The sequence below is a fragment of the Cnephaeus nilssonii genome (assembly GCF_951640355.1).
Source record: "Cnephaeus nilssonii genome assembly, chromosome: 7".
Classification (NCBI taxonomy): domain Eukaryota; kingdom Metazoa; phylum Chordata; class Mammalia; order Chiroptera; family Vespertilionidae; genus Cnephaeus; species Cnephaeus nilssonii.
In genome coordinates, this window is record NC_137078.1 from 25684534 (window position 1) to 25706050 (window position 21517).

A 21517-nucleotide genomic window follows, 5' to 3' on the forward strand; every position below is an offset into this window, starting at 1 on the left:
AATACATGTAGTTTTAGTCATTCACTTTCACTTATTGAAAATGTCTACCTCAACTTCTTAGAATCTAGATGAGTTTATCTAAGGAATCCCCTCATTTTAAAAATGAAAAGGCTAAGGTTCTGGACATTAGACATTTGAAATTTGACATTAGACAAGCAATCAGTTAGAGGTAAAGCAAGGACTAGAACACACACACACACACACACACACACACACACACACACACCTTCTTATAACTACTGTAACTTGGCTTCTCCTATAACCACATTTCTAAAACTCTCAAAAGTCATTTAATCCCATTTTATCTCATTCCTCATCCATCAAAAGTCTTGATATTGCCCTTTTCTTACTAAACTCCCTTTGACTTTGATACACAATAAACTTATCTGCCTTCTCTCCTTTCTGCTTTTCCCCCTCTCAAATGCTCATTAACTTATCACCTCAATGTAGATGACTCCCAAATCCACATCCCCAATCCAAGCCCATCTCCCCAAATTCTTAACTCCAACTGTCCACAGAGTATTCTTGCCCATCCCTACTTTATTGAACACCTTTCTAATTAGTCAATTCTCATCACAGATTTCAAACCAGCCATTTCCTGTGATAGGAAACACAGGAGGAGAACCAGATCTGGAAGAGAACCATGGTTCAGTCTTGAACGTGTTTAACAAGGCATCTTTGTGATAGTTCATTGGAAATGGAGAGTTGGCAGGTGGATATGGGTCTTGAGTCTTTTCCATTGTCTCTGATACAAATCCGTAGGAAGTGTTTTGTAAGTTTAATATACCAAAAATGACTTTAATTAATCATGTTCATTTCAAAAGAATTATTTTCTTTTTAAAATTTATCTTTGTTGTTGAAAGTATTACAGATGTCCCTTTTGTGTTTTTTCCCATTGACCCCCTCTACCCTGTACCCACCCATCCCAGGCCTTCACCACACTGTTGTCTGTGTCCATGGCTCTACTTATCCTATATAATAAAGAGGTAATATGCAAATTGACCATCACTTCAACACACAAAATGGCCGCCCCCATGTGGACACAAGATGGCCACCATAAGATGGCCTGCAGGGGAGGGCAGTTGGGGGCAACCAGGCCTGCAGGGGAGGACAGTTAGGGGTGACCAGGCTGGCAGGGGAGGGAAGTTAGGGGTGACCAAGCTGGCAGGAGAGGGCAGTGGGGGCAATCGGGCAGGCAGGGGAGGGCAGTTGGGGGCAATCGGGCAGGCAGGGAGCAGGGGAGTGGTTAGGGGGTGATCAGGCTGGCAGGCAGAAGCGGTTAGGGGCAATCAGGCAGGCAGGCAGGTGAGTGGTTGGGAGCCAGCAGTCCTGGATTGTGAGAGGGATGTCCCAGATTGGAGAGGGTGCAGGCTGGGCAGAGGGACACACCCCCTCTCCCCATGCACGAATTTTGTGCACTGGGCCTCTATTTTGTTAATAAGACTACTGTAGTATGCATATAAGTTCCCTGGCTAATCTCTCCCCACCCACCCACCCACCCCTCCCTTCTCTTTGAATTATTGTAAACTATTGGCACTTTCTGCACCACTTCAGATACAAATGCAATTTTAAGGGCTTATCAACTGAGATAAGCTGATTTAAGTCTTTCAAAGTTTTCTTTTGCAAATTTAACCATTTCAATGTTTCTGTACATGATGAAGCTTATACCTGTGCTGCAAGTGGAAAATAAGGCAGCTCAAATTAACCAGCGATGATTCATCCAGATTTCTGCAAATGGTTTGTGCTCCTCAACTGTTTTTTAAATAACTTGGCAAAGAATAGGCAACTAATAAAGGGTAACATTTTCCTATCAGTAGATAATTTTTTTCAGCTTTCCCTCTAGTACAATATGTTATTTTATATCTAAAATTGGTGGGTGGGGAGAGATTAACCAAAGAATTTATATGCATATATGCATAAACTGAACTGTGCCCAGCATGGCCAGTGGTGAACCTGAGGGGGAGGGGGGGCATTGAATGATTAAAGAAAAACAAAATCAAAAAAACAAGCCGTATCCCAGTGGTCGGCAAACTGCGGCTCGCAAGCCACATGTGGCTCTTTGGCCCCTTGAGTGTGGCTCTTCCACAAAATACCATGGCCTGGGCGAATCTATTTTGAAGAAGTGGCATTAGTAGAAGTAGAAGTTTAAAAAATTTGGCTCTCAAAAGAACTTTCAATCGTTGTACTGTTGATATTTGGCTCTGTTGACTAATTAGTTTGCCGACCACTGCCCTATCCGGTTTGGCTCAGTGGATAGAGTGTCGGCCTGCAGACCAAGAGGTCCCAGGTTCAATTCCAGTCAAGGGCATGTACCTTGGTTGCAGGCATATCCCCAGTAGGAGGTGTGCAGGAGGCAGCTGATCAATGTTTCTCTCTCACCAATGTTTCTAACTCTCTATCCCTCTCCCTTCCTCTCTGTAAAAAATCAATAAAATATATGTAAAAAATATTTTTTTTAAAAAAAAAAAAAAAGCTAAAACTGGAAAATTTCTAGAAGAAACATAGGGAAAAAAATCTTTGCAAAAAAAAAAAAAAAAAAACACAAACAAGAGAATATAGTTGGGGCCAGGTGGATCACTGCACCTGGATGAGGAAACAGTGACACAGCCTGTAAGCCGAGTCTTTATTTTATAGTCAGATCACACAAAGCACAACAACGGAGTGGTCAAGATGTTTACAATGTTCTTGTGAGTTTCAAATCTACTTCTTTCCTGTTGTTGCACTTCTCTGAACTCTATCAAACTTTGTTTTGGCAGCACTTGCTGCACCTCCCGCAGCCCACATCCCTCAGCCACCTGGGACCACAGGGTCGGACCATAAGGTCAAGCTTACAACCACAGCCTTTGGCTATAATTGTGCTGAGAGGGCTTTGCCCTCCAAGTTGGGACTTGTATGTGGTTTTGCCACAAGAGGACCATGCCCTCTCATCAGTCTGAGGCTTGAACCTGTCCAAACACTGTAGCCGCTCTCAACATAAAACATAGACACAGACAATAGTGTGGTGAAGGCCTGGGAGGGTGGATATGGCATGGAGGGGGGTCAATTGGGGGAGGAAAGGGGGCATCTTTAATACTTTCAACAATAAAGATAATTTTTTTAAAAAAATTTCAACTACAACTTTCAATATTTTAATCTTAAGTTCACTTTATTTCAATACCTTGCTTTTTAGCACCATCATAGTAAAAAAATAATACTTCTTACTGATGTGAAGATCCAGATGAAAGAAATGCACCATTGACCACACTTACTAAACAATAATGTTAATTTTTAAATCCCATTCACCAATATCATAGAGGGTTTTTTTCATTAAAATTCAGTTGGTGATTTTCCATTATATCAATAATTAATCTTAAAGACTAATTAGAAGTATGCATTTAACTTTTTATTTTTAATAATAACTTCATGACCTCATTTCAGCTCATAAGCCAATAAACTTATAATGGAAAGTCTTCCCACGAACATAACAGTTCTATAGATATTTTTGAAAGGAGTGAGATTTGTTTGGGAAGACTGTTTTTTCCTGCTCCTTGTCCCTATGGGCATTGTACCCACACATAATGAATGGCACATTCCTAGCAAGGGGGAGCTAATGACACACAACCTGCATGCAGCTGATGCTACTATAACATCCCCTACTTTGGGCATTCTTCTCCAATTTAAAGGCTAAAGAGAAAATATAAGTTATAGGCTGATGCAAATGGTCAGTTCCAGGGAAGTGATTGCCTTCTGAAATCAAGCATGATAAAAATCTATCCTCTTTCATGGATACTTAAAGACATTGTCCTGTAGCATTACTAGAAGATGTATAGAGATCCAGAGAAATGTTTTATAAGAGCCACATATGATATATATGTTTTTAAAAGGATATAAATTTATTGTAATATGGTATTAAAGGAGTAGTAAGTTATATATATTCTCCATATCCTGAGAGAGAAAAGTTGGCTGAAATAACCAGGAATTTCCTCCATTAAAAATCTTACTTGTTTAGCTCTGACTACAATGATAAATTGAAAGAGATATTTTTACATTTATCTGACTAATTTAAGAAAAAATAAAATAAATTATATATGCTTTTTGAAAAAGAAATACTATTTGAAAACCTAAGTTATCTAAATTACCTGTTCTAATTCACTAAGTAAGTGGTCAGCACTTTCCTATATGCTCAAATCACCACTGATATGCAAGTGTCTGAAGAATAAAGAAAGAATATTTTAATGTAAGCCCATTCAGTGGCTGTGGAATTCAGAGAGTGATGTCCCACTATTAACAACTAAAATCTGGCTCTCTACAGTTACCAAAATGTCCTCTCATTTGTTAGCAACTGTAACAAGTGTGCCAGCAATACGGTTTGCATTCTGCAGGCTGCTTCTGCCAAAAGGCTGGACAACTGTTTTCTCAAATTAAATTAATTCCATACTCTGTAGTTTTCAGAAATAAGTCTCTCTTCACCTCAGGACTTGGCTTCACCAGGAAAAAAAATGTCTTCGTATTTCATTAAGTTTTCAAAAGAGTAAAGTAGGTCTTGCATTAATTAGAAAGAGCTTTGGCCTGGAAGTCAGATCTGGTTTCTATTCTGGATCTACCACTAGCCAGAGGAGTGTGTCCATTTAACAAATACCTAGGATACATTTAAAAACATGTAATTCTTTAAAAATTAGATAATTGTGTTTAAAAAATGTTTTTCAAATATGATAAAACAAATATGCGACAAAACTGCCTGTGGCAGTCACTAGCTGACCATCAAAATCTATTTTCTTTCCAATGGCCACGTGATTTGAAGGAATATGAGTGTTAAACAATATAAATCCTACTTCAGGATTCAGTCTGTTAAAGTATGTTTTCTTCATGTTCCCTTTCCTTTCCACCAACCAAATCCTGGACATGACATCCAGCTTCAATCATGCAAATGACAATATACTCTGGTTATGCAAGAAGAACAAGTTAGCCTGGATCCCTGTGTCACAATATGGAAAACAGCCACTCACTGATCTGAACCTGCCCTAGGTAGTTGCATGAGAAATAAACTTTATTTGGATTTACTTATCAGAGAAATTTAGCCTGCCAAAACCAATATGCCACCTAAGGAACTCTCTGATTTACTGGTCCACTCACCAGAAATACCTTCAGCAAATTTGGAAAGATATACAAATACAGTAAGTAAAATGAGCATCTATAATAATAAAAGTATAATATGCTAATTAGACTGGACAGTCGAATGACCTTCCGGACGACCTTCCGGACGAAGCTGGGGCTGCAAGGCCTGAGGCAAGCCACTGTGGCTGTGAGTATATCTCAGCTGCGGTGACTTGCCTCGGCTCACAGCCACAGTGGCTTGCCTCGGGCCTTGCAGCCCCAGCTTCGTCCGGAAGGTCGTCCGGAAGGTCATTTGACTGTCCAGTCTAATTAGCATATTATACTTTTATTATTATAGATGCTCATTTTACTTACTGTATTTGTATATCTTTCCAAATTTGACTGTCCAATCTAAGAATATTTTAATGTAAGCCCATTCAGTGGCTGTGGAATTCAGAGAGTGATGTCCCACTATTAACAACTAAAATCTGACTCTCTACAGTTATCAAAATGTTCTCTCATTTGTTAGCAACTATAATAAGTGTGCTATGTATTATAAGAAAAAACATAGTATATATAAGGTTTGGTTGTATCTGCAGTTTCAGGCATCCACTGGGGATCTTAGCAATGTATCCCCCATGAATAAGGAAGGATATTCTACATTATTTTTTAAAGCCCCATCTAAACAAAGCATCATAAAATGTTAGAACTAAAAAAATGGGCAAACAGATATTAAATAAATGCAAATAAGAAAGCAGAAGTCACAACATTAATAATATATAATACTATAAAATTCAAAGTAAATATATTAAATAGAAAATTAAAGTTTATTTTATAATGATGAATACAATTCACACTGAAAATGTAACTTTCAGAAGTCTTTATGTATTTGTATTATTCTATTGCTGCATTACCACAAACTCAGTAGCTCAAAGCAATACCCACTTATTATCCCCTAGTGTTTGTAGTCAGAAGTCTGGGCATGATGTAATTGGGTGCTCTGGTCAGAGTCAGGTAAGTCTGAAATCAAATCGATGAACGTCGTATGGAGCTACGTTCTCACCTAGAGCTCGTATAAGGCTCAGGGTTCTCTTCCAAACTCATTCTGACTATTAGCATAATTCAGTTCCTTAAAGTGGTAGGAGTGAGGTCTCTGTTTTGTTTTTTGTGGGGTTTTTTTTTCTGGATGTTGGCTGGGGACCACTCTCAGCTTCTAGAAGCCACCCCGCAAGTCCTTGCCTCATGGCCCCTTCCATAGACAGATCACAGCATGGCTATTTCCTTCTTCGAGGCCAGCAGGAGGATCTCTCTCACTTCCGGTCTCTCTGACCTCTTCTATAACTGACCTTTAAACTCTCTTTTAAAGCACTCACCTGGGCTCTGGCCAGTATGGCTCAGTTGCTTGAGGGCTGTCCCATGCACAGAGAGGTCACGGGTTTTATTCCCAAGTTGCAGACTTGATCCCCAGTAGGGAGCATGCAGGGGGTAGCTAATGAATGTTTTGATGTTTCTCTCTCCCTTTCCCTTCCTCTCTCTCTCTCTCTCAAATCAATAAACAGATATTTTTTAAAAATAAATAAATAATAAAAATAAAGCACTCACCTGATTTGGTCAGGCCCACTTAGGAATAATCTCCCTTTTGATTACCCTTCACCTTTGACAAAGATTGCAATCTAATCATGGAGTGATATCCCACCATAGTCATAGATCTCACACTCAACAGCATGTACACCAGGGGGCAGAAATTTTGGAGACCATCCTAAAATTCTGACTGTGACTATATTGAATTGTTTTCCATGAAAATACATTAAGCAATACTATTACAAATACAAAAAGATTAGTTTTTATAATATAATTTAGTTTTAAAATATAATATAGTTTTAAAATATAATAGTGTACTCTATGCCCGGCCGGCATGGCTCAGTGGTTGATTTTCAACCTATGAACCAGGAGATCATGGTTCGATTCCCAGTCAGGGCACATACCCAGGTTGCAGGCTTGATCCCCAGTATGAGGCATGCAGGAGGCAGCCAATCAATGATTCTCTCTCATCATTGATATTTCTGTCTCCCTCACCCTCTCCCTTCCTCTCTGAAATCAGTAAAAATATATTATAAAAGTATAATAGTGTACTCTAATATGTACTTCTGTCTTGGACAGATTGAGTAGGGAAAATAATTTTAACTGATATAAAAAATCTAAATACCATTGACTTCACTTATATGTGGAATCTAATGAACAAAATAAACTGATGAATGAAATAGAAACAGAGGCAAGGATACATGGAACAGCCTGACAACTGTCAGAGGAAGCTAGGGGGGACTGGATGAAAGAAAGTGAAGGAATTAGCCAAAGAACATATATGCATAGCCCATAGACACAGACAACAGTGTGGTGATGGCCAGAGGGAAGGGGGGCGAGGGCAGGGTGGGGGTGGGCAAAGGTGGGAAAAATGGGGGACATCTGTAATAGTGATAACAATAACAATAAAGTTTAAAAAAAAGAGAAGAACACGGGCATTGTATAAAAAAATCTAAATTATATCATTAACAAGATTGATTTGAAAGATTATTAGAACTGAAAATAGAAAAGATACTTGTTTTTACAGTGTCTTATGGACTTAATTCTATATTAGGGTAAAATGAAAACCTTAGAATCTGAACAGTAAATATTACATGGGTCAGTCTTAAAATGTAAGGCAATAAAATTAAAACATGGAAGAAAAGATTTAGCAAAGTAATCCAACCACTTAAAAAGTTTATTCTTCTAAATAATTCTTCAATCAAAGAGAAAGCAATACTGCAATAAAAATTAGTGACAAATGGAAGCAATATAAAAGATGATAGGATAATAAGCATTCTAGCAAAAAAAGTTGGGAAAGAAACAAAACAACACATATCAAAGGGATATTAGAGAAATACATTAATAAAGCAAATATTAAAGAATTGTAAAAAATAGCTTTTTTTACATTTGAAAAAGTAGAACAGGATGTAGAAAGAGCTATACTGACAATGTGGACGGTAATCCTTTGGGGTGCAAAGATATTTCTTTATGGTTTGAATTTGTTATAATAATCATATTTTACTTTTGTAATTAAAAATAAGTGAGAAGTAGGAAAATAAGGAACATTGTGGGGTTTTTATGCAGTTTAGCTAGAAAGTGCCAATTGTATAGACTATTTTTCCAATATCTTATAGAACACATTTAAAAGTTAGTTATGTAAGAGTTCAATATTAATATGTCAAATTCCAAAGTGCAAAAATATACAGGCATTGTCTCTGAGCTCAAGACAATGAAATTAGAAAATGAGAATTAAAAAAAATAACTAAAAGATTTGATGGATAGTTCTTTGATTTTTAAATTTTTTTAGTGGTAATAAAAATGTTTAGGTTTTTGTTTTCTTCTTCAGTCAATTTTGGCAATTTGTATTTTTCTAGGAAATAATTCACTTCCTCTGAATATTATAAATTTGTTGGAATGAAGTTAAACATATACTGTTTTATTTTTTAATTATTTCAGGATTTTAAATTATATGTTTTTTTTAAATATATTTTTATTGATTTCAGAGAGGAAGGGAGAGGGAGAGAGAGATAGAAACATCAATGTTGAGAGAGAATCACTGATTGGCTGCCTTCTGCATGCCCCCCACTGGGGATGGAACCTACAACCTGGACATGTGCCCTTGATTGGGATCGAACCCGGGACACTTCTGTAGGCAGGCTGAAGCTCTATCCACTGCAAAACCGGCTAGGGCTATATGTTCTTTCTTATTATTAAAGGTCCATGGCTGCAATTTCTCCTTTTTTCTTCATTAAATTGCCAGAATTTTATGTAGTGTATTATTTTTTTCTTCAAAGATCTAGTTATTGGATTTATTGACAAATTATACTATCCTGCTTTCTGATCTTTTCATTTTTGATGGCTATCTCATTTATTCTTACTACTTTACATCCTATATAATAAAAGCCTAGATGGCGTCACACCCTCATGCGACATTGCCACAAGATGGCCACCACAAGATGGCCGCCCTCACATCATCACAAGATGGCCTGCAGGGGAGGGCAGTGGAGGCGAGATCAGGCCAGCAGGGGAGGACAGTTGAGGGCGACCAGGCCAGCAGGGGAGGGCAGTTGCAGGTGACCAGGCCGGCAGGGGAGCAGTTCAGCATCAATCAGGCCGGCAGGGGAGTGGTTAGAGGGTGATCAGGCTGGCAGGCAGAAGTGGTTAGGGGCAATCAGGCAGGCAGGTAGGTGAGCGGTTAAGAGCCAGCAGTCCTGGATTGTGAGGGGGATGTCCCAGATTGGAGAGGGTGCAGGCCAGGCTGAGGAACACCCCCCCCCCTCGCACGAATTTTGTGCACCAGGCCTCTAGTTTACAAATAATCCTGCAAGGAATATGCTAGACTTGCATCTTCATACCTAGTGCTCATATTTCTGAAAGGCAGATTCCAAAAGGGGCATTAATTAGTCATAAGTCTCCAATATTTTTAATGTTGGTGGATGCTACCAATCAGCCATCAAAAAGTTGTGCGAACTTACACTCCCACAAACTGTATGACTGAACCTATTTCTCTGTACTACAACAATAGTGGGTACCATCAGTCTTAGTAAGTTTTTCCAGGCAAAAACATGATATGGCTTATAAAATTATACATAAAATTGACTGAGAATGCAGGGGAGCCTATTATATAAAAAGAAAGTAAACTACCAGGGTTGATTAGTAAGAACAAAATGGGGGGTGGGGGGGAGAGAACAAAATGAGCCAGGGTATTAAATTTAGAAAAGAGGGTGCAGGTCAACAAAACCCTATGACAAAAGAGAAAATGGAGAAGAAACCTGGAGAATTGTGGAATTTTTTCATTCTTATGACCACAAGAGAGGGGGCCAAGAACAGAGTGAAATTTGATGAAGTTGAGTTCAAGTTTCAGTTCATGTCCTGCATGTTTACAACTCCACATTGGCCGGGCAGTGTAGTCCCACTTTATAAAAATGGTAACACTATCGGGGAAAAGCATGCAAATAAAGTAAACCATCATGGAGAGGGAGAGAGTAACTAGTCGACTCTGTCTTGGAGGGAGTTCGGGAAGAAGTTTGGGAGGAGCGGTACCACAGCCAAGAAAGAAATTCTCAGGAAGGAATTTGAGTTAGGCATAGAAAGGCTAAATTGACCGGGTGTTTAGGAGGTCTTGTCGCTTCTCCCTTTGCATTGGCTGCTTCCAGTGCTAATAAACCAAGGAGGCAAATCAGTGTTTTTCACATTCATTTGTACCCACATTTTACATTTTATAAATATGTGTCCTTTGTCTTTCATAATAGCTTTTTATTGCTAACCAGGTCAAAGCCAAACTCATCCTCCCTCCCTTCACCTCTCTGCATATCATAACACTAACATTTGATCAGGGCTCCCACTTTCAGCCGCTTTTCCTCTCTTATGTCATAATGACTTTCTTCATATACCCTACTTATCTTCAGCTTTTTATTTCATGCTATCCATACCTAAAAAGTTTTCACTTCACCCCCAAGTCTCATATTTCACAAGTAAAATCTAATCTTAATCTAGAATATTCTTTCCTTTTACCACAATTTCATGGACACGATACGTATATGTATGTATCACTTGGGGCTAGTCAGCAGTCTTTAGTTCCTGTTAGTATAAAACTGGGAAGATTGAACCAGTTGTTTTTAAGATCCTCGGGTTCTGAAGTTGGTTTTGGAGAGCATGGTGGAGTTCTTAGCTTTGGAAATTCCTCCACCTACTGGTTGCCTCAAGTCAGTTGACTTTATACAATGAGGTTTGCTGTTGTTTTATGAGTGCTGCCCATTTCTAAGAATAACATGTGCCTCTTGTAAATGCTGATACATTTATAAATCACTTTGAATTCTAAAAATTCTGTTATAAAGGAAATATATTCTTATAAAATATTTAAAACAGATAATAAATTTCTTAATGCTTATAACAACCACTGGGGGGCAGAAAAGCATCATATGGCAATTCACTCAAGTTTGGCTAAAGAAGGAAAAGGTATTTTATGTGTATTTCTAAAAGTACTTATATTAAATTATTTTAAAATTTAATCTTTTATTGGGTGCACTGGACAAAGTGTCTAAAGAAACCTTTTATGGTGGTTTTATTTTTTTCACATTGTTTTCTATCAGTGTATCAAATCAGACAAACTTTTATTCTGAAGTAGATACTTTAAAGAGCAATTTGTCATCGTGGGGTGGTTTTCTCGTTTATTACTGGTAAGAAGAGTTGAAATATGTTGATGAACTAAATCTGGCTAAAAACTTGAGAAATCAATACTAAAACAACAGATTCACGGCTGCCCAATTTTCAGAAACTCTCTTTTCAGTTGTCCTAGCAAAACATGGACTTAAATATGGTTCAGAATAATTAGCTATTTCCCTAACCCCTTCTCTTCCAAAACAAACTCCTTGATGATTAGAATGCAATTATTATCCCGACTTGCTCACCTTCTATTCCCTCTTCAATCAGCCTTTCACCCTTCACTCCATGAAATGACTCAGGCAAAGCCATCAGTGACCTCCTAACGGCTGAATTCAGGTAAGGTTCTTCAGTTGGAAGGGTCATAAGCCAGCACTTGCTAATTTACACTTGAGAGGAATTTATTGGAACGATATCACAGCCTCTGAAATTAAAGAAAGAAGTGTAAATAGCAAGAAATAACCAACAGTATTGCCAGGAATCTCTGCTGGCATTATATTTATACCATCCTTGAACCATCTAGCCCAACTTTCCAAGGTCCAGGTGAGCATGTCCAGTTGGCTGAGCTTGGGTCACAGGCCCGCCACATGGCTTGGAGTGGTAGAGCAGAAGGCCCTGATAGTCCTTCCCCAACTGCATATATTGATAGAGGGGTTATTCAATAAGAGGAAATTGGGATGCTATTACCACAAGAAGGAAAAAGAGGTATGGTACCAAAAAAAGAAAAATGCCTGCTACAATTCTTTTCTTTTTAACATATTTTTATTGATTTCAGAGAAGGGAGACGAGGGAGAGATAGAAACATCAATGATGAAAGAGAATCATTGATCGGCTGCCTCCTGCATGCCCCCTACTGGGGATTGAGCGTGCAACCCAGGCATGTGCCTCGACCAGGAATTGAACCTGTGACCTCCCAGTTCATAGTTTGACACTCAACCACTGAGCCACACCAGCTGGGCACCTGCTACAATTCTTTATTTCTTTATGGTTTTGACACGTTATGGTTTTCCTTTCTTATGAAAAATTTCTCCTCTTACTCAATGCTACTTTCCCTCCCACCTCAACATTCTTTCTCACTTTTTTCTCCTCCTCTTCCTCCTCTTCCTCCTCTCCCTCCTTCTTCTTCTTCAATAGTCGCTTGGCCTTTGCTCTTGGCTTCCATTTCTTCTCATTTCGCAGAGTTTTCCACCTACTTGTCAAGGGCCACCTGTATGCTTACAACACCTTAATCTGTATCTTTACGCTACAATATATTCAACAGCCAGTATCCGTTGGACATCTCACAGGCACCTTACTGATCCTCCCTTCTCCCATCTTGTGCTTCCTTCTGCCTTCTTTAATTTCTATGAATGGTATCATAGTCCATTCATTCAGACATCTAAACCAAAGACAGCGTGATGCTTCTCTCTCCCCCCAAATCCATTCAGTCACCGAATTCTGCAAATTGCGCTTCATTTATTTCACTCAAATGCCTTCTCTCCTTTACCTCCCTATTGCTATTGCCTTGACTCAAGTTCACTTCATTTTACCTAGGTTATAATCTCCCAGCTGGAGTCCTTGTCTCCAAATTTACAACATTTCCACCTACCTCTCACATGGCTACCAGAGAGATATTACTAAAAAACAAATTTGACCAAGTTCATCTCTCTGAATAAAGCTCTTCAATAGCTTCTGTTGTCCACAGAGTTTGGATAGAGTCCAAACTCTCTTACAAGAGACAAAAGCCCTTCATAATCCGGCCCCTCCCTACTTTTCCAAATTTATCTCTACTCAGTTCACCCCAGATCTTAAATATCAGCTTAGCTATTTCCATGAAATTTGCTCATGTTGCACCCTCTTCCCAAAATAACCTTCCCTACTGTGTCCTTATAATAAACACTTTTAAGAGTCAACTCAGCTTGTCTGGCCGGCATGGCTGAGTGGTTGAGCGTTGACCTATGAACAAGGAGGTCACAGTTCGATTCCCAGTCAGGGTCAGGGCACATACCCAGGTTGTGGGCTCAATCTCCAGTGGGGGGCATGCAACTAATCAATGATTCTCTCTGATCATTGATGTTTCTATCTCTCTGTCCCTCTCCCTTCCTCTCTGAGATCAATAAAAAATAAAAAGAGTCAACTCAGCTCAAAGTCACCTCCTATATAACGCCCTTTCCAATTCACAACTCTGTCTCTTTGTAGGGAGAACTGGCCACGCCCTCCTTTGGGCTCACATTTTGTCATGTAGGTACTTACCTAGCAATCTCTCCCATCTACTCTGTAGTCCCTCAACTACAAAAAAACATGGCTTAATTCACCTTTGTATTCCTAGTAGCCAGGAATGCTTCAATGAGAATAAATGCTCAGTAAATGAGTATAGAAATGAATTTGTGACCATAGGAGGTGAAGAAAGTCTACATACTCACTTGAGCAATTCAGGGAGAACAGTTACCAACACTTTTTTGGTTAGAACCAGCGAAGCCTCTCTAGAGATGCAGTAGGTGCCAGTGGCTCTTTCAATTCTGGTTGCACGATAGAAATGCCTAGGAGGTTTTAGAAAATATGCTGGCTGAACCCTAACCAAGACCAGTTATATCAGAATCTTTAGGGGTAGGGCCAGACATGGGTGGTTTTTAAAGGCTCCTCAGAGACTGTAATATGCAGCCCCTGGTGCGTAGTACTCATGACCTAACAGCAGCTTGACTATGGAATGATGAAGAGAAGAATGCCCAGATGGCAAACAGCTTCCCCACCAAGGGAAGAGAGTTAACATCACTGGTCTCTGACCTGAGCACTGGTTTGTAATCAATAAAGAGAAATGCTTTCAAGAGCAACAACACCATTTAAACGGTACCATTTAAATATTGTGTGATCCAGCTCTAAGGGAGTTTGTTGAAAGTAAACACTTGTAAAAAGCTATAAATTGTGATGTGAACTTTTCTCCTTCTCATGGAAAAATGCTGCAGGAGCGAACTTGTGAGTGACTTAGGTCACTGACAAAGCAAAAGAAGGAAGGAATGTGAAGAACTTTGGAATCCCAGTTTGAATTAGGATTCTTTTGGTTGTGAGTAACAAAAACAAAGGAACGGGGGATTTATTAGCTTGGGCAACTCTAAAATTCCAGGAGATAGTTTCAGATATAGCTGGATCCAGGATGTCACAAGAGTTCTTTCTCTGTTGCTCTCCATCTCACAGTTTCGATTTTCTCTATGTTGGTTTCACTTTTAGGAAAGGTCAACTCATGCGGCATAAAAAATGGCCACCGGCAGCTATAGGTTCCGAACCAGGAGTATCTCCTTCAAATGGCAAAATTCCAAAGATGACTCAGTGTAGCCCAATTCATATCACTTTCCTATCCCCGAACCTGTGGCGAGGGGATGAATATTCTCGTGTGTCTACTTTTAGGGATATAGAGATGGAGTCAATTTTATCCGAACCACATAGATTAAGAATGGAGGGAGGTGTAGTTCTCCAAAGAGATGTTAAAAAGCAAAAAAATTAATAATTCTTTTTTGTGTGTTCAACTGGTATAGAATTTTGTGATTATTATCCTGTTATAGTTACTATTCTTTGGTTAAAATCCAAAGAATCAGGCTAATAAAATTGAAAGGAAAGGTGAACAACTGGACCTTAAAGTTATCAGGAACCAAGGATAATCCAAGGATGCAGTAACAGAAACTCATGAACGGTCTTTTTAGACTGATATATATCCAATCACTTCCCATCACCATTCAAGTTCTAATGAGAAAAAAAATAGCTTGCATTGCTGAGACAACCCAGATCCTGACGATATTATTTGCACCCTCTCTATGCAATCAAACCTGAAGTCAGCCCCACCTTTCTCTTTTTACTTCCTTCCTTCCTTTTTTGTTGCCATCAGAGTAACATATATATCATATTTAAAAACTAATATAGTAAAAAAGAAATGACAATAACCTGTCCCACCTTCCCCATTCCCAGCCCCCATCCTGCTCCCTGGGGCTCTTCTTTTCTTTTCCTGGTATTTTTTAACTTTATTTTTCGTCACCCTTATTTCCATTCTGTTTAAGAGTCTATGGAAGAACAGCTTTAGCTACTCGGGGGTTGCTCCTACCCATTTGGGGCTCTGGGCAGTGGCAGGCTGAGTGCCCCAGTCTTCAGTAGGGAACCAGGCGCAGAGGGCACCTCCACGCCTTCAGTCCACTTTGTGACTTCAACTTGAGCAGCAGGAACTGTGAGAGCTAGAGCAGTTCATTCACCCTGGAACTCCTCGTTGGTCACAGCCTTTCAGCAGTGGCCTGCTCTTTCCAATATCTTCAGGGTCTCAGTAGAAGTAGAGATCAGGCGTGACCTCCCACGGGTGGTCACTGGAGATGGTGCCACGCATGCACAGAACTTCCCGGGCCAGCATCACCACATCAGACCCACTGAGTGAGCTCCCTTGGCGCAGCGGAGAGTCTGTGTTACACAGAGCAACGGTAGGCAGGCTACCGTAGACACCTCTGGGAGAGGCTGGTGCTCAGCCCTGGGCTCAGGACCCCCTGCTCCTAGAAAGCTGGAGTGAAGCAGCAGCAATAGGAGTGGCTCCAGGGGCGCCGCAGTCTCAGCGCAGCTCTCCCGTCAGTATTTCTGGAGGAAATGACACTGGCATCGGCACGGTTTTCAATGGCAACAATGGCACAATCTGCCAACAGAAGTTTACCCCAGGTCCTCTCCAGATTTATAATGTCAAATCAAGGTTAGTGTCACCTAAGGGGAAGGAAGGAATTTGAGGACATCTTCCTCCTTCTTTTGCAGAACATCAAAGTCTCCGGACATTGTGAAAGTTTCTCTTAAGTTACAACAGGAACTCAGAACAATGCAATATAGACCACTCTCTGGGTAGCTCAGAAAGGCTTGCTTTTCATGGTTTTAATGATTGCCTTTCTTTTTTTTTTTTAAATATATTTTTTATTGATTCTTTACAGAGAGGAAGGGAGAGGGATAGAGAGTTAGAAACATCGATGAGAGAGAAACATCCATCAGCTGCCTCCTGCACACCCCCTCCTGGGGATGTGCCCGCAACCAAGGTACATGCCCTTGACCGGAATCGAACCCGGGACCCTTCAGTCCACAAGCTGATGCTGTATCTACTGAGCCACACCAGCCAGGGCTAATGATTGCCTTTCTTCCCATTTTTGTTGTTGTTGTTTTCTATATATCTATGCAATTATTTTTTAAGTTGTTAAATGCTCCTCAATATTATTTTCCCATCTCAAACATATTTACATGACTTTTGAGGGAGGAAAGGGTTTGTGATTGAGATGGAGCACACATTAGATTCTACTTTTGCTCTAGAGACATTAGCATCTTATTTTTATGTCCTGGTATGTTTCAGAGGAAAGTTATAAGCTGCAAACCAAACTTTGGTTCTTGGATATCCAAATGACAACGTACAGAGGGTTTTCTCTGAGATCATTCAGTTTCTCAAAAGAATATTTCAGTATCTTGCTTTGGAGGCATAAGTTTGCCTGATATAATTTTAAGAACAGAGTTAGGAGGGGGGACTGGGGATGAGGAGTCACTATTTAGCATACCGACTTTTACTTAATCTGCATCCTGTAAACACTGTACTTCACTTCCACTTTCCATGCACCTCCAAGCTCTGAGTCTCTCCTCCTTACGTCAATGGTCTCCTACCTTGCAAAACTACATGCGCCTTGTAGGTTTACAACTTTAGTCCTTTGTTTCTTTTCAATAGGTATTTTGGAAAGGAGATGATCAGTTCGCCATGCTTTTCTAGACTCTTTCTCAAATTCATTTAACTCATTAACTCATTAGATCCTTGCAGGATCTCATTTTCTTAAAGTCTTTTTTTTTTTTTTTTTTTTTTTACATCTCACTCCTTTCTTCTGAATTCCATTTCCCTCTTACTGAAGGATATCCTTCACAGTTCAGGTGTGTGAGTGAAAGAGGTTCTGTTTTTGTCACTTTCTCTAACAGCTTGATGGTTTATTATAAGGTGAATATCCTTGTAATCACTTCCCAAATGAAGAAAAGAATTTTGTCAGCCACACCAGAAGCCTGTCTGTGTGCTCCTCCATTTCAATCACAAACCCTTCCCTCCCTCAAAAGTAATTGTTAGGTCTGATCAAATAACTGAATTGATACCCCTCCCCTGGGAAACTGACCAGTAGATCATTTTACAACCAACATTTCCTTTCACTTAGACCACATTCCATTTGCTAAGACCAGTAACTTTCCCCTCCAGACTTGCCCAGGATCCAGACCTGCCCAGAGAATTCCCTACTGAAAAAAGCCAGCCTAGAAACCTTTAAAATCTCTACTCCCTACCCCTAGGTATGGGTGCCATTTGGGGCTCAGCCCATCTGGTTTCCAATGATCTAATAAATTTATAATTCTTTACCACTTTCACCTTCATGTGTACCTCGTTCGGCAACCCTAACAGTAATCATTATCCTGACTTTGATAGTCATCACGTTTCTGTAATTCTTTGAGAGAATTCACATTAATGATAATCACTCATTTTACACACACATTCTCAAAATAATACTACTACCACCATGGATATACTGAAAAGTTTAAAAATGTTTGCTCATGTTCTCCCCATACTCTCTAGTTTTACTAGTATAGTAATCTTTGTATCAATATTTCAGAATATAAATCCATGTCAGAGTATACTCTCTTTTAACCATGTTTTATATATCAGTTTATTGACTATCAGCTCCAAATATTGAAAGGCAATTGTTTGTAGCCATTTTTATTTTTTGTGCCTGTGTTCTTTCTTACTTTTTTACACCAGTCCCTCTAGCATTTCTTGCATTACTGGCTTGGTAGTGATAAATTCCCTTAGCCTTTTTTTTTGTCAGTGAAGCTCCTTATTTCCCCTTTATTTTGAATGATAGCCTTGCTGGATAGAGTATTCTTAGATTCAGTCCCTTGCTTTGCATCACTTTGTAAATTTCCTTCCATTCTTTTCTGGCCTGATGTGTTTCTGTTGAGAAATCATTTGATAATCTAATGGGAGCTCCATTGTATGTAACTTTCTATCTCTCCCTTGCAGCCCTTAGGATTCTCTCTTTGTCCTGAACATTTGCCATCGTAATTATGATGTGTCTTGGTGTGGGTCTTTTCAGGTTCATCTTGTTTGGGACTCTCTGAGCTTGTGTTGCTTTTTTCTTCCCCACATCAGGGAAGTTTTCTGACATTATTTCTTCAAATAGGTTTTCTAACCCTTGTTCCTCTTCCTGTTATTCTGGCACCCCTATTATTTGTATGTTGCTTAGTTTCATGTTGTCCCATAGCTCCCTTAGGCTCTCCTCTTGTCTTTTAATTTTTTTCTCCAATTGCAGTTCAGTTTGGGTGTGTTTTGCTTACCTGTCTTCTAATTCGCTAATTTGGTCCTCTGCTTCTCCAAGTCTACTGTTGAAACTTTCCATGGTGTTTTTTATTACAGCTATATCACTCTTCATTTCTTCTTGATTCTTACATAAGTTATTGATTTTTTCATCCATTTCTTCTTGATTCTTACATAAGTTGTTGAATTGTTTCTCCATCAGGTTTATGAACTGTATGACCCTTATTCTTAATTCTTTTTCTGACATATTGCTTGCCTCTGTTTCGCTTAGCTGCTTTTCTGGCGATTCCTCCTTTTCTTTCCTTTGGGGGTTTCTTTGTCTACCCATTTTTGGTCTCACCGATTGATCTAGATGTAGAGTCGTGCAGGGGCTGTTCCTTGGGTGGCAGTGGCTCCTTGGGCTGCGGTTGCTCCTCAGGCGGTCACTGAAGTCACTGCTCCTCAGTTGGCAGCAGCTCCTCCAGTGGGTGTTGTTCGCAGCAGTGGTGTCTCCTCTGGCTGGTGGGGAAGGCTGCTCACACAGCTGCTGTTCCTTGGATGGGGGGTGGGCTGCTCACATGGCTGCTGCTCCTCGGACAGGGGTGGGCTGCTCACATAGCTGCTGCTCCTCGGACAGGGGTGGACTGCTCACATGGCTGCTGCTCCATGGATCAGGGCTCACTGCGTGCTGATGCTGTTCCTCAGATGGGGTGGGCTGCTTGTGAGGCTGCCACTTCTTGGATAGGGGCAGGTTGTTTGCTGGGCTGGTGCTCCTCGTACAGGTGAAGGCTCCTCATGCAGCTGCTGCTCCTCAGACAGGGGACGGGCTGCTTGCTTGGCTGTTGCTCCTCAGGTGGGAGTGAGATGCATGTGCAGCTGCTGCTCCTCGGATGGGGGCGGGCCGCTCACCCAGCTGCTGCTCATCAGGTAGGTGCAGGTTGCATGTAGCTGCTGCTCTCGGACCAGTGCGGGCAGCGCAGGACTGACACTCCTCGGATGTGGGCAGTCTGCTCGTGTGGCTGCTGCTCCTCGGACCAGTGTGGGCTGCTCAGGATTGCTGCTCCTTGGACGTGGGCAGTCTGCTCGTTTGGCTGCTGCTCCTCGGACGGGGGCGGGCTGCTCTTGTGGCTGATGCTCCTCAGATGGGGCGGGCTGCTCATGTCGTTGCTGCTCCTCGGACAGGGGAGTGGGCCACTTATATAGCTGCTGCTCTTTGGACAGGGGCGGGCCACGTGAGGCTGCTGCTCTTAGGCCTGGGGCGGGCTGCTCGCGGGGCTGCTGCTCTTTGGACAGGAGTGGGCTGCTCACGTGTCTGCTGCTCGTGTGTTTGCAGTGCCCTGAGCCGCTGAGTCTCCTTCGCCAATTCAGGTTGGATGTTATTTGTTTCAGCTGTTCTTTCTATCTGATCTGGGAAAAGGATTGGGACACATCTGTCTGTTCTGCTGCCATTTTGTCTCTCCTGAATTTTTCTTATTGTTTTTTTTTCTGTCATATCCTATATAATTTTCTTAAAATCTTAACAGTTTTAATAGGACATTTTCAGTATTGACACTGTGCAAGTTTTGCATTTGTAGTTTGGCCCCACCTTTTTGTATTTTGTGTTTGTGCAGTTATCTGTCATCTAGTTTTGTTGCAAATATTTTCCCATGCATTTTTGGTTTCACTGTATACTCTGTGTTTATGTGGAGATTCAAAACTCATGTATAGCCACATTTACAGAATCCATTTACATTTTGACTCATGAATACTCTTTCTACATCCCTAAGCCTTTAATCCTTAGCTGAGTATGATGGGAAGGAGCTAGGGTTGATCAGGATGTTGTTTGAATTTGCAGTGGTGTATTATTGCAACCTCATTTTTGAGTTATAATTCAATTGGTTATAACATTCTAGGTTATCAATAGTTTCCCCTCAGTAATATATATTTTGCACATATATTTTTACTTTTGAAAATTTGGCTTCCAATCTAAATGTTACTTCTTTGTAGGTAGGTTATATTTTAACTGCTGCTCTTAGGATTGTCAATTTTTTTTCTTTGCTTACATTCATCACATTGTATGTTATGTTCTCAACACTTGTGTTTCTTCCATCTAAAGAGTCATCTTTCTTCAATTCTAGAAAATTATTGGCTAACATTTCTTTGAACTTTGCCTCTCTTATCTCTTTTGAAATGCCTTTTAAATGTAGAACCTCTTGCCGAAACCGGTTTGGCTCAGTGGATAGAGGGTCGGCCTGCGGACTGAAGGGTCCCAGGTTCGATTCCGGTCGGGGGCATGTGCCTTGGTTGTGGGCACATCCCCAGTAGGGGGTGTGCAAGAGGCAGCTGATCGATGTTTCTCTCTCATCGATGTTTCTAACTCTCTAACCCTTTCTCTTCCTCTCTGTAAAAAATCAATAAAATATATTAAATGTAGAACCTCTTAATTTGTTGGTTACATAAGCAAGTTAAAATTAGTTTTTTTAGCACTAAAACAGAAACACTCTTACTTTTCTCAAAGGCAAAGTCAGAGAAAGAAAAAAAGAAGTGATCCCTGAAGTTACCATTTGATTATCTATAACTAGATATCCTTTAAACCTACTCCTCTACTTTTTAGTTATGCAAGTCAATAAATTCATTTATGATTTTCTTCATCAAAACAGTTGCAATTGGACTTCTGACAATTGTAACCAATAGTCCTGATTAAATGTCTACTTTTGAGTGGCACTGTGCCAGCTACTATATAATCAGTGGAGTTCAAAACAAAGTCCATGTGTCCAATAACCACAATATTTCACTTGTTTCATGTCATCTTCATTTTTTTGTTCCTGCCTCTCCTGACTCCACCACGCAAACTTGGAATGCTTGTTTATTTAAACATTACACTTCCTGTTTATTTTAAAACCAAATTTGTATGGGTAACCCTCCTAGCTATATGCTACCATGACCTTT